Genomic DNA, 15276 nt, shown 5'->3' on the forward strand with positions numbered 1-15276 from the left:
AAAGGTTTTGATATCCAAAACTGAAATCTTACATTCCTTTACTGGGTTAAGTGATGCAGTATTCATCAGTAAAAGTACTTGGAAGTAGAGTTGGTAATTTGTCAGAATACTGATACATCATTTATTTAAATTTTGTTTTTAACTATATGAATAGAATCATCATTTTTTTCTCTGGATATTTTTGTCAATATCCATCTAATATGGGTAGGGTAGAAACCAATTTATTAAACAGAATATATACTTTGGCTGCCTGATGCAAAGAACTGGCTCATTGGAAAAGACTCTGATGCTGGGAAAGATTGAAGGCAGGAAGAGAAGGAGATAACAGAGGATGAGATGGTTGGATGGCATCACCAACTCAATGGACATGAGTTTGATAAAGCTCTGGGAATTGGTGATGGACAGGGAAGCCTGGCATGCTGTAGTCCAGGGGATTGCAAAGAGTTGGACACAACTGACCGACTGAACCGACTGACTGATTACCTAAAGATGTATAAGTATACAATTTTATACTGCTTTCAAAGGTGTGCATCTTCTATAAATACACATCTACTTTCTTTTAGACAAACATGTTAAATATTCCCTCCCACACACATATTTCTCATATAAAAAAAAAAAAAAACATAGGAATCATTGTTCTCAGTCCAACAAAAAGATGCAGGCTCTACTCTTCTCTTGCTTCTCTCTGCACAGAAAACTCTGATGTGTTCAGCTTGGTTTGAGCCTCCTCTGTTTAAAAAGCTGACATCAGTTCTGAGAATGAGCCAAAATGGTGAATTTCAGTGGACGTGTTTGAAAGATGAACCATGTGTATTTTTTGTAAATGAAACCTAGACTTGCTTTTTGCTCCCCAGGGCACCTGCAGAGCCTGGCACACATCCTTGACCCTGTTTCTCCTCATTCAGGTGTGTGGACTGAGAATTAGAGTGCAGACTTCTCAGAATGGACAGTCCCACCCTCGGGAGCAGCCATTCTCTCGAGGGATACAGGCATCACCCTTGCAGTATGGGTTTCATCCAGCCCTCAGCAATGAGAGCCTCAACACACCTGCATATTACAGCTCTGACTCTGGCTCTGGTATCCCCACTACAGAGCAATTAATAATTAATCAAATTTTGGAGATATATACAATACCAATATGCTTTTTACTTTTTTTTGGTGCTAGTGGTAAAGAACCCACCTGCCAATGCAGGAGGCACAAGAGAACTGGGTTCAGTCCCTGGGGTGGGAAGATTCCCTGGAGGAGGGCGTGGCAACCCACTCCATTATTCTTGCCTGGAGAATCCCATGGACAGAGGACATCGTGAGCTACAGTCGATAGGATCTCAAAGAGTTGGACACGACTGAAGGGACTTAGCACAGCATACACGGATATGCATAGTTTATGACTTGAAAGTTTTCCTCGTAAATGAAGAAAGGAGGATTATGCAACTAATCTGAGATTATGCAACTAATCTGGGGAATTGTGATTGCATCAGGGAAGGAGGAAAAGGAGAAAGGACCTGCTTTAGTAAGAAGTGAGACTTGAGGGATAGTTCATCTGGGTGGAAGTGAAGGAATCTATCGGTCTCATGGGTACTGAGGAACAAATGAGATGGAATTAAAAATATAAGAAAACCATGTGGTTTCATATATCAGAATTTCATCAGTTTTTTTCTTCCAGTTTTATCGAGATTTAATTATCTCAATATAATAGAGCACTAAGTTTAAGGGGCACAGCCTAATGATATGACTTAAATACCAATGAAATGATTTTCACAAGTTTACTGAGCATCCATCGTCTCATATAGATACAAAATAAAAGAAAAAGGAAACGTGTATTTCCTTGTGATGAAAATTCTTGGGACTTACTCTCCAGACAACTTGCACATGTAATATGTGGCAGTATTAATTGCTTCAATCCTGTTGTACATTGCATTCCCAGTATTTATCTTATAAGAGAAAGTTTGTACCTTTTGACCGCCTTTGTTACCATATAGAGATATTGCATTATTGTTGATTGTATTCCCCACACTCCATATACACTTCTCTGTGACTCATTTATTTTGTAAGTGGAAATTTGTACCTCTTAATCCCCCTCACCTATTCTACTTAGGCCCTCCACCTGCTCCGCTCTTTTCAAACTAGCATTTTTTTTTCCCTTTAGAAAAACACCCAGAAGTGGAATTACTTGATTGTATAGTATTTTTACAACGTGCTATGCTTAGTCGCTCAGTTGTGTCCTATGCTTTGCGACCCCATGGACTGCAGCCCGCCAAGATCCTCTGTCCATGGAATTCTCCAGGGCAGAATGCTGGAGTGGGTTGCCATGCCCTCTTCCAGGGCATCTTCCCGACCCAGGGACTGAACCCAGTTCTCTTGTGCCTCCTGCACTGGCAGGTGGGCTCTTTACCACTTTACCGTCTGAGCCACTGGTATAGTTCTGCTTTTAACTTTTTCAGGTACCTCCATCCTGTGTTCCATACTGCTGTACCTATTTACATTCCCCCTAACACTGCACAAGGGCTCCATTTTCTCCACATCCTTCCCAATACGTGTTATTTGTTGATTTTTTGATAATTGCCCTTCTGAAAAGAGCCAGGTGATATCTCATTTTGATATTGGTTTGCATTTCCCTAATAATTAATCATTTGACCATCTTTTTATGTGTCTGTTAGCCATCTGTATATCTTCTTTGGGAAAAAATATTTTTTTTTCTTTGAAAAAAGGATTTTCTTTGGAAAAAAAGAAATGATTTTTTTTCTTTGGAAAAGAAAAGATTTTTCATTTTTTTCTTTGAAAAAAAAAAAGAAGATATACAAGTTCTTTATTCAGGACCTCTGCCCATTTTTTAACTGAGATCTTTGTGTTTTTGATGTTGAGTTGTATGCATTCTTTATATATTTTAGATATCAGTCCTTTGCCAGATATTTCACTTGCAAATAGTTTCTCCCATTCAGTAGGCAGCCTTTTTGTTTTGTTAATACTTTCTTTTGTTTTGCAAAAGTTTTTAGCTTGATGTAGTCCCATTTCTTTTATTTTTGCTTTTGTTTCCCTCTCCTGAGGAGACATATCCAAAAAAAATATTGCTAAGACAGATGTAAAAAAAAAAGTACTGCCAGTTTTCATCTGGGAATACTTTCTCATACCATATAGAAAAATAAACTCAAAATGATTAAAGGCTTATATATTAACCTGAAACCATCATTTTTTATCTCAGCAGTAGTAAACTTGAGAAGAATAAGATCAAGAATACTGTAAAATATATAGCACAGATTATATATCATCATACTTTATAAATATAAAAATGAATAAATAATGTGTCACTTAGGAATGCTTTTCCCCTCGGGTTTCAAAAACTTGACTCAGTGACTTAGAAACATCCAGTGTCTCTGTGAGGTCAGTGAATGGATGCAGCTTGCAGTTCCAGTAACGATATTCCTATTCAGAGCAAAAAAGAAAAAAAGCAAAGTGAGCAGTATCAGTGCGTCCCTGCTTCCTGTCGCCTTCTCAGTCTTCTGACTGCCTTGTATGCAGGCACACGCACACACGCACAGATTGTCATTGCTGCTGCTGTTGTTCATCTGTGTGCATCTATTTACCTTGGTCAGATACATCACAGCCCTATTCCTAGCTGCAAGTCAGTTTTAGAAATTTAGTTGCTAGCTTTTTGGCCTCTATCATTGGCAGCTATTCGTTGGTAAAGAAGGAGCTTAGGAATGAATGCCAGGTAAGAAAGAGACCAGACAGTGTCTGCCATCGATGTCAACTATTTAGACTATTTGCTATCAACAAGTATGTGAGCTTCCAAAACCAGATAAATACACACTGTACGGGCTGTCAATGTCAATTCATGGGCAAACAATGTTGCATAAAAGTGTAGAGATCTTTTTAGGCTTGAATGTGAGTTTCAGTACCCACCCTTTGTCCAGGTTTGTGAAACCTAGAGATCATAAAATTTTATGGCCAACATGAACACACATATGCAGCAGTGATTAAACAGAAGAAATCTATTGAGATCATTTATGCCATAAATGTAAAGATTCTCTTCTTTAAAATACATGCTCTGTATCTTGAATGAAAACTAATGTACTTCCTACTTGGAATCTGCAATCAACGGCCATATTTCTGATATACTAAATTTTAAAACTTTAACTAATAAGTAAATACCTTCTAGAGCTACTATATTCTTCTCTGTAATCATTCAGACAAGGCCTGCATTTTATAACAAAATTATTTAACTTAAGTAACACCTTGCTTTATCAGGTTAGTAGTGTGTTTATGATTCAGTTGCAATTACAATAATGTAACTATTCTTGACTTTTGGCTTCTTTATCATTGCTGAAAAGGGGTGAGAAAGGTAGAGAGATGTCTTGAAGTACCGAATATTTATGTCAATATGTTAGCAAAACTCTTTTCTTAAGTCTCCTAGGTATTACTGCAACCTGTGTTTCTTCACTAATTTTGATTATGGCTAAAGAAGAATATTTTTAGGGGGACTTATGTCGGAGAAGGCAGTGGCATCCCACTCCAGTACTCCTGCCTGGAAAATCCCATGGACAGAGGAGCCTGGTAGGCTGCAGTCCATGGGGTCGCTAAGAGTCGACACGACTTCACTTTCACTTTGATGCATTGGAGAAGGAAATGGCAACCCACTCCAGTGTTCTTGCCTGGAGAACCCCAGGGACGGGGGAACCTGGTGGGCTGCCGTCTATGGGGTCACACAAAGTCGGACACGACTGAAGCAACTTAGCAGCAGCATGTCTTCCCGGTACTCCAAGCTCATGACTTGTTTTTTGTTGCTGTTTGGTCTCACCACAATGATATACACATTGGTTTGTTACTTTCACTTGCTTTTTGAATTCAAGGAAGATAATCAACCCGAGAATAAATATTCTAGTTAGCACGTTGGTAACTTGGGGTAAGAGCTGCATTTGCCGTCACCAAAGCTAAAGAAAGTGAGACAGACTACACAATGGCACCCATCATCATTGTAACAAGATGAGTAGTTGAAACCTTAATTGTGCTTGCTCACTCCCTCTCTCTCTCTCTCTCTCTCTCTTTGCTGCAGAATTGTCAACAAGTAATTAGAAAAGTAATTTTCTTCTCCTTTTCCAACGAGGGCAGAATTTCCAGATAAACTATAGCATGCTCAGTTCTATTTGAATTTCAGGTCAATAGCAAATCTTTTTTTTTTTTTTTTTGGTAAGAGAATCTACAAAATATTGCTTTGGATAAACTTATACTAAAAAAAAAACTTTGTTTATCTGAATTTCAAATTTAGCTAAACATGTGCATTATTATTTGCTAAATCTAACAACCCCTCTTAAAGGGGGTCTCAGCCATGTGCTCTCTCCCCTCCCCCTACCCCCAGGATCTAGAGGCCCCAGAGGAGGAAGAATGTGCTGAAAGTTAACAGCTATTTTGATTCATGTTCATAGGGGTGGATTACAGTTTATTATCTTTGATGAAGGAGGAATATTTTTTTCCCCAATGGTACTAGATATGTGTGATCCAAATCGTGGAAATTGGGAAAAAGTGTTTCCTCAGCTGGAATATGAGGACAGGCGTGCCAGCAGCCAATGAGCAGCAGGCAAGAGGGCTGTTCCTGACCCGGGAACACGGTTCTGGCTCCACTGGCCTCAAACATTATCATCAAGGTACCAGCCTGAGCAGAGATCGGCCATGCGAAGGCGTCAGAGAAAGCCAAAGTACCAGAGAATTAATTCCTGATAACACCAGGTGGTCACCTAAGAAATACTTGAAATCCCTAATATACTGTATAACTTTGGAGAGGAAGATGGTGTCAATGAAGAAAAAAAAAAAAAAATTGTCCGCATGGAACTTCTTGCCAACCTTGGCTCGTGGAATTTCAGAACAATCCCTTATCCTGTGTAGATACATGCTGATGTTTGACATCTGTAGAACCTAAAGGGAAAATGTGATCTTTCCCTGAGGAGTGAGAAGAGGTGTGTGAGAGAATTGCGTGTGTCACACTACAGCTTGATATCAGCTTCTGAGAAGGCGAGCATTACCCAATGGAAGTGGTGACATTCAGAGAACCACTGGCTGTACCCTTCAAGTAGATCAGTTCAGTTCAGTTCAGTCGCTCAGTTGTGTCCAACTCTTTGTGACACCATGGATAACAGGCCATCCTGTCCTGGCGTGTCCATAACACTCCAGGCCTCCCTGTCCATCACCAACTCCCGGAGCATACCTAAACCCATGTCCATCGAGTCGGTGATGCTATTCAACCATCTCACCCTCTGTTGTCCCCTTTTCCTCCTGCCTTCAGTCTTTCCAAGCATCAGGGTCTTTTCAAATGAGTCAGTTCTTCTCATCAGGTGGCCAAAGGATTGGAGTTTCAGCTTCAGCATCAGTCCTTCCAATGAATATTTAGGGTTGATTTCCTTTAGGATAGTTCTTACAAAATTACCATGTATCTAGACCACATTAGAGTTCCCTTATTAGAGTCAAGAAAAAAAATCTGCTTAGAAAATAGAAGTTAATCTTGAATATTGCATGTAACAGAAATTATTTCAAATAAGAGTACATAGCACATAGGTATGTATATGTATATATGTGTGTATTTATACATATATAAATATATATATATAATACTCAATATATTAGGATGCCAAGTACATTTTTTAATTGTCCAAAATCTAAATGCAGTTTAATACCTATCATCATAATCTCTGGCTATTAAAACCTGTTTGAAAATTTCCAGAGATGTTAAAAGCTAAGGGAACAAATCAAACATGACATTATTTTTCTCTCAGTTGTTTTATTTTGTGGTCCACTCATACATATTCTTTTTGTATGTGTGTGGGTCTTGCTGTGGGAGGTGTTAATTTAGTCAGGAGCCTCATGAGTTAAGTGAGGTTGGTAAGAACAACAGTGTACTATTTATTACCTAAGCTTGTTAGGTATGGCTTAAGGAGGTACATACATTTACAAATTACATGACTCTCATACTGTAATACTTAGTTTGCATCCTTTGAGGGAATTTTGTGAAAATTGATTTTAAGTGCTTTGGAAATAATTGATCTGTCGCTCTGCAATATACTGTATTTCCAGTATAGTCCCGCAAAGCTGTCTCATGGCACTTTCTTCCCAGACTTACCTTTGATGTTGATTTGGTCCCTTCCAGTTATAACAGCCTCGCGTAAATTTTCAGGTTGCAAGACTGACAGACAAGTATTAGCCAGCATCATGTTCACCTTTTAACAATGCGTCAGTGAGTCACTTCTAAGACTGATTTAAATACATTTGAATGTTGAACCCCATATGAATGTGAAGACATTAAATAAATGCAGTGTCTACCTGAATCTGAGATCATGCCGCACATGTGTATTTGCATGCGTGATGTGCAATCAACACATAAATGCACTGAGTGGATTTATACTATTCTGTGATAGCACGTTCAAAGAAATGTCTTCAACATGAAAAGCAATGTAAAAATGTAAACTAGTGAGGATGTTTTAAAACAAATATTCTCTCCGAATGGATTTCTGAAGCCTTTGCTTTAGTATTTTCTGTTGAGAAAGTGAGGTTATTTTTTGTTAGTTTGCGTTTTGTTTGAAATGAGAGAAATGGGGAGCTTTGTCAGGTAGTCCATTGCAAGTATAGCGGGAAGGCCTTGCTGATTCTGAAGGGAAAACTAAATTCTTGCCTAAGTCGTTTCGTTTCTAAGAGCAAGGAATGCTATGTCTGGCAGAACTGGGCAATGATGCAGCCAAGCTTGGCACCCAACCTAAGCTGAAGATACCTCGCCAAAAGGCTTCATTACAGTGATCATATGTAGTACCTTACCTTCAAGAAGTACATGATAACTTTCAGTGGTGTTGACATAACTTTCTCCTTACACACCCAGGCTCACAGACACACAGACACATACACACATCCTTACTCTTACCCATATTCCTAGGGTAATATGGTAGTCTCTTTGTATTTCAATTCTTCTTTCCCTATTTTCTTTCTCCTCCAGAAACAGAGAAAGGTGTAAGCTAGTCTGGACCTTAAGATGGAGTAACAGTCATTAAAATGCAGGTGCACTTGGGCAGTTGCTATATTTGGCTTGCTCATCATTTCATCCTATAACTAGTACAGTACCTAGAATATACTGGGCAGTATATGTTCGTTGCAGAGAAGGCAATGGCACCCCACTCCAGTACTCTTGCCTGGAAAATCCCATGGACGGAGGAGCCTGGAAGGCTGCAGTCCATGGGGTCGCTAAGGGTCGGGCACGACTGAGCGACTTCACTTTCACTTTTCACTTTCATGCATTGGTGAAGGAAATGGCAACCCATTCCAGTGTTCTTGCCTGGAGAATCCCAGGAATGGTGGAGCCTGGTGGGCTGCCGTCTGTGAGGTCGCACAGACTTGGACACGACTGAAGTGACTTAGCAGCAGCATGTGTTTGTTGAATGATATAATGGGTTAAATTACCCACCATTCGTGTGACTGGGATAACGAGAGTAAAGTTTAATAGAAAATGACTCTTGGTAAAGTAGGAAACAGCTCTGGATCCAGCTCTGCCAGTCACTAGTTTATGGCTTTGAATCTGTTTCTCAACTTCTCTGGGCCACACACTCTGCAGAAATTGAAGAAATTGGGCCAGATGATAGCTAAAATCTTCTCAGACATATCTTTTCATATTCATTAGGCCTTGTCTAAGAATTTCATTTTGCCATCAAATTAATTTTACTGACAACAGTTTATTCTCAGAATCTCCCAGTTTGTTTGTGACCACACACTATGATCTGTAGTTACTGAGAATTCTCTATTATCTAATTTTCTTGAACCAGAAAATAGAATACAAAGTTCACCAAAATTTTGCTGGCCTTTTAAGTTATATGTGTGTTGAGATGCTCAGTCTCGTCCAACTCTTTGTGACCCCGTGGACTATGGGACAACCGCCAGGCTCCTCTGTCCATGGGGATTCTCCACGCAAGAATACTGGACTGGGTTGCCATGCCCTCCTCCAGGGGATCTTCACAACCCAGGGCTCAAACCCAGGCCACCCGCATTGCAGGCAGATTCTTTACCATCAGAGCCACCAGGGAAGCCCTTTAAGTTATATATTCCCTTCCACAATTATTTTGTTGTGTCTAATTAGAAATATCATTAATAACCTTAACACATTAATTACCTATGTTCTGAATTTTGTGTTTTATTGTCAATAACATTTTTTAATTGCCTATAAATCAATTCCTTGTAGACCTAGTCCACTTTCCCCCCAGGAAAATCTTATAGCTTATGCTAATTTACAGAGCTATATGCACATTATGAATAGTTAATAAATTTCTGTTTCTTATTTCAAAAGTCATTTTTTTCTATTTCATTGTATGATTGTATTGTGTATGGAAAATTATGCTAATTCTCTAGCATTTGAATATTTTGATCCATAGTTCACTTCTTTATTGATGTTTAAATGAGATTTCTTCAAACTTTACTAATGTTTTTGACAGATATAAATATTGTTCTGATTGCATAATGTTACATGCTAAGTCACTTCTGTTGTGTCTGACTCTGTGCAGCCCCATGGACTGTAGCCCACCAGGCTCCTCTGTCCATGAGATTCTCCAGGCAAGAATACTGGAATGAATTGCCATTCTCTTCTCCAGGGCATCTTCCCAACCCAGGAATCGTACCTGTGTCTCTTATGCTTAACCTGCATTGGCAGGCAGGCTCTTTACCAGTAGCACCTTTTACAAATTATCATGTTTATTATCCACTAACATAATCTCTTTCTTCTAAAATATTTTCTATTAATATATATGTAATATTATATAACTAAGCCCATATTTTATAACTTTACACATTTTCCCAAAATTTTCATATGTAAAATCAAAATGATAAATGGTAAAATTACTGAAAATTATGCATTTTAATACTTTTTATTTTTTTATTTTATAATATAAATTATACATTTAAAAATAAATATCTAAACCATAAGAGTAATTTTCAGCTTTTCTCAAAACTTCACAAGCTTATACTGTCCAATAAATTTATAGGCTAGAAATATCCCAAGTCCATTGAAATAATGAAAATTAAATCACGCGTACTTGCTATTCTCTGTGAGTCCTGGCTGTTTCTCCAGTGGTAGTGACGGATTATGCTGAGTCCCCCATATTTTCTGCTTTATACAGCACATTGTGGCGAACCGACAACTGAGGTTAGAAAATATTAACTTTCGTTCACGTGTGCATGCCAATGGTTAACAAGGATCTTTAGAAGTATATGGTACACATTATGCATTTAAATTTCACACATAACCATTTTTCAAATAACTATAATATAGGAGCTTCTTCCTTTTATCTCACAGGAAACTGCCCTTTCCTCAGGGAAATAAAACTCGTTCAAAGACCTACCATAAGTGAATTCATACTACAGATAGTTTTTACCATATGTGTTATGAGACCAACAATCCAAGATACTTTCAGCTTTGAATCTGAATTTCCTGCCCTCTGTCGGGTTAAACCAAGCTCTTCACGTTGCGGTGAATTTGAATGCATTTCAAGTGAATTATATACTGAAGATAATACTTTAAAATAAGTGGAGGGTAATTAAACATTCATTTTTTATTCATTGAAGTAACAGTAATCATAATAAATCATTTAAAAGTTAACTCATTGGAGTATAGTTGATTTCCAATGTTCTATGAATTTCTGCTGCACAATAACGTAAGTCAGCTGTATGTGTGTGTGTATATATACATATATATATATATGTAAGATCCCCCTTTTCTGGGTTTCCTTCCCATTTAGGTCACCACAGAGCACGGAGCAGAGTCCCCTGTGCTGCACAGGAGGTTCTCACTTCTTACCTATTTTAAACATAGTAGTGTATCTATGTCAGCTCCAGTCTCCCAATTAACCGTCCCCTTGGTGTCCATACATTTGTTTTCTAGATCTGTGGCTCTCTTTCAGCTCTGCAGTTGAGTTCATTCGTACCATCCTTCTAGATTCCACATATTAAGCGATACTGTACAATATTTGTTTTTGTCTTTCAGACTTACTTCACTCAGTATGACGATTTCTAGGTCCAACCACATCTCTGCAAAGGGCACAATTTCATTCCTTTTTCATAGCTGAGTAATATTCCATTTTACATATGTACATCTTCTTTTTCCATTCCTCTGTTGGACATTTAAGTTGCTTCCATGTATTGGGTATTGTAAATAGTGCTGTAATGAATATTGACATGTGTATCTTTTGAATTATATTATCAGACAGTATGATACAAGCACAAAAACAGAAATTCAGATTAATAGAGTAGGATTGAAAGTCCAGAAATAAACCCACACACTTATGGTCACCTAATCTATGACAAAGGAGGCAAGAACTTACAATGGAGAAAAGACAGTCTCTTCAAAAAGTAGCACTGGGAAAAGTGGACAGCTGCGTGTAAAAAAAATAAAATTAGAACACTGTCTAACTCCATGCACAAAAATAAACTCAAAATGGATTAAAGACCTAAATGTAAAGCCAGACAGTATAAAATTCTTAGAGGACAACTTAAACAGATCACTCTTTGACATAACTCACAGTATGATCTTTTTGACCCACCTAGGAGGGTCTTTAGAGAAGGAAATGACAACCCACTCTGGTAGTCTTGCCTGGAAAATCCCATGGATGGAGGAGCCTGGCTGGCTACAGCCCATGGGGTCACAAAGAGTCGGAGACGACTGAGCAACTTCACTTCAAAGGAGGTTCTTGAAAATAAAAACAAAACAACAACAACAAAAAATGGGTCCCAATTTAACTTAAAAGCTTTTGCACAGCAAAAGAAATCATAAATCAGATAAAAAGACAACCCTCAGAATGGGAGGAAATATTTGCAAGTGAAGCAACTGACAAAGGTTTAATCTCCAAACTGTACAAACAGCTCATGGTGCTCAACACCACAAAAACAAAGAGCCCAATCAAAACATGGGCAGAAGAACTAAATGGACATTTCTCCAAAGAAGACATGCAGGTGCCCAAAAAGTGCGTGAAAAGATGCTCAGTGTCACTAGTTACCAGAGAAATGCAAGTCAAAACCACAATGACGTATCTCTTCACCAGGTCAGAAGGGTCATCATCAAAACAATAAAAACTAGAGAGGGTGTGAAGAAAAGGTCGTCCTCTTACCTGCTGGTGAGAATGTGAATCGGTGCAGCCACTGTGGAGAACAGCGTGGAGGTTTCTTAAAAGACTAAAAATAAAACTCCTGTGTGACCCAGTGATCCTACCACTGGCCATATACCTGGAGAATGAATCTGCTTTGGATTCATTTGGAACACAGTCCATAATTCCAAAGAATCCAACCACACCTTGTTTATATTCCTAATCTGTCTTTATAATAACTCTGCTTTGTGAAGCAAAAAGTCATTTGATGACAGTATAAAGATATAGTTTATTCTTATGTTGCTTATTATGTGATAATACATTGGCTACACATGAATAAACTGTTCACCTCAATTCTGCAACCAGCATTTTGAACTTGTATGGCAACTAATGCTTCAATATATCAATCGAAGGAGTAGAGAGAGATCAGCGGTAACCTAAGATAATTTTCCTTTTCTAGTTTTTTGGGGTTCAGCGACATCTCAAAACTTTTACTAATCTTAGAAGTCAGGTCAATTATAATAAAAAACATACTAAATTTTAATAGTAAACAACAGTTTTGAACATATAAATTTTAAAAAGCCAATTAAGATGATTCTTTAGTAAGATTTGATTATACCTATTATGTTAACAACCCCGAGATAATGTAAAAATTGTAGACACTGCTTACAGAAAAAATTCTCACCTTCTAAAATTTCCCCACTGCTTAAATTCAGTTTTGTTTCTCCCATACTATCCTTTTGTAGGGAATGTTGACATCAACCATGAATGAATTGATTTGAATTGCATTGGCATTGAATTCTTATGTCAAAATTCAAGAGGTGGATTAGAGAGAAACTGCCATCCAAAGATTGTTTTCCACAAAGTTCTTTTGAATTATGCATAAATGACATTTGGATTCTGCTGTTTGAAGTTTATAATTCAGATAGCTTTTAAAATTTTAATGAGTTGTTTGGGACATTTTACCAAACAGATAATGACCAGTCAGACCAACTAAATAAGGATCCTGAGAAGTATGTGGGACACTTACACATTTTGACTTCTTTTCTGTCCTCTGGAATATTCCATGCTATTCACTACATTATAGTTTTTAATTACTGCATATAATTCTATTGAAAAGTCATCCTCAGGTCTTTCAAATGTCCTATATAAATGCAGAATAATTGAGTGTAATGATCTTTCCATAAATATATATGTTCCAGCAAAAGATTTTGATCTCTTTAGGAACTGATTCACGTACATCAAGATTATAAACTGAAACACTAAAGAAACAAGGCTACCACTTATGAATTCTTCAAAATGTACCAAGCAGAGAAAGGAAGGAGAAGGGGAAAGGTAAGAAGTCTACTGACTGACATGGCTTCAAACTGTGACTATCTCCACAGCCCAAAGAAAACGCGAATGCAATATTTTACTGCAGAAAATGTGTATCTGTACAACCAGTGATAGGGGTCTTTTAAGAAGTATTTTATTAGTTTACTTAAGGAAATATTCAAGTTCAATAGTTCAGAAATTATTAGAAGTTCTGAATTCTGTTATGCTCTTAAAAAATTAGAATTTATCAACGTAGATGTTATTCAAGGATGATGGCTTAGACAAATTCTGTGAGTTGAGAGGGGGTTATAAGGTAACTCCAGATATTCCCAGTATGACTCATCAGTTAACTTCTGCTGGGTGACAACCACCCCAGTTTCTGATGGCCTAAAGCAGTAACCATTTGCTCAGCTCATACTACTGCAGGTTGGCCGTTGGCTCTAAAGCCAGCTTAACAATGTTGATGGCCTTGGTTGGGCTTCCCTAGGTGTCTAATTTATCTGCCAGACAGGTGAGGGCTGGTGGTTCAGGCTGGTCTTGGCTGGGATGGCATGTGCCTGATCCAGCGGGAAGCCCAGGCTTGACAGTTGAGGGCTGGTGGTTCAGGCTGGTCTTGGCTGGGATGGCATGTGCCTGATCCAGCAGGGAAGCCCAGGCTTGACAGGTGAGGGCCAGTGGTTCAGGCTGGTCGCTGCTGGGATGGCATGTGCCTGATCCAGCGGGGAAACCCAGGCTTGACAGGTGAGGGCCAGTGGTTCAGGCTGGTCACTGCTGGGATGGCATGTGCCTGATCCAGCAGGGAAGCCCAGGCTTGTCCACAGTACAGTTCATCAGGATCTCAAGACAAAGAGCATCATGGAACCTTGGCTCAGAGCTCGATCAGTGGCACTTCTTCCTTATTCTTGTCGGACAGGACATTCCACGGGCCAGTCGGGATTTTCAGTAGAGAAGTGGACTCTACCCCTTGACGAGAGGAGCTGCAGAGTTACATTGCACAGAGGATGCATGCGAGCCGCGTGGGCCATTGTGGTATTTCTGCCTTTGCAACACGCAGTCCTCTCCTTTGCATCTTGTGTATATGGAAAGTTGCCACATGGACTCAAAACTGTTGCCAGAGGTGTTCTCGAAAAAAATAGTTTGGCTGAAGAGTCTAATATCTTTCACTTGTCTTGAAGACATTTTATCCTTTTGCTTTATTCTGAGTATTTATGGGGTTGGAGGCATTCAAGGAATGGTATTGAGAGAATGTTAGATGAAGCCAAGCTATTCTGAAAACAGCTTATTCCATTTTTCCTTTTCATTTATGCCATGTTAGAGGGTATATTGAACTTGTGTTTTCTGGTTTAGTGGCTGTATTTCTTCCCTCCTGGAGTTAATATATCCCTGTATATATAGAATGCAACTGGATATTGCTTAATGACATAGTATATAATAAGAGTTTTGGAAAAAGCAAATTTAAAAATTAATTACTGTGGTCCTCTGATTGCTTCTATGATGGTAGATAATGAGATATTTTAAGTTTGTAGCTGCCATTAATATTTTATAGATAATAAAATACAGAAGTGCTGTAATTATAGAGTTTTCATGTTTATATCAATGAGTAGTTGGAAAACAGCAGATAAAATTTAATGTATGAAAAAATAAAACACCAAGCAAAAATCTATGCTGTTTCTTCTAATGTGACATGATAAGAGGTAACAGGTACAAGCCAGGAAAGAGTCACAGGAGACATGGTTGATAATGAACAGTGAACACTGGCCTCATCAAGATGGGTTTTAGAGAGAATTTAGGCAACATGAACTTCTCCGAACAGAATGTGTATTTTGCATCTAGGTGCATCCCAGATTTGCACAGCTAAGAAATGTCGTCG

This window comes from Bos mutus, chromosome 7 (assembly GCF_027580195.1).
Source record: "Bos mutus isolate GX-2022 chromosome 7, NWIPB_WYAK_1.1, whole genome shotgun sequence".
In the NCBI taxonomy this organism is placed as follows: domain Eukaryota; kingdom Metazoa; phylum Chordata; class Mammalia; order Artiodactyla; family Bovidae; genus Bos; species Bos mutus.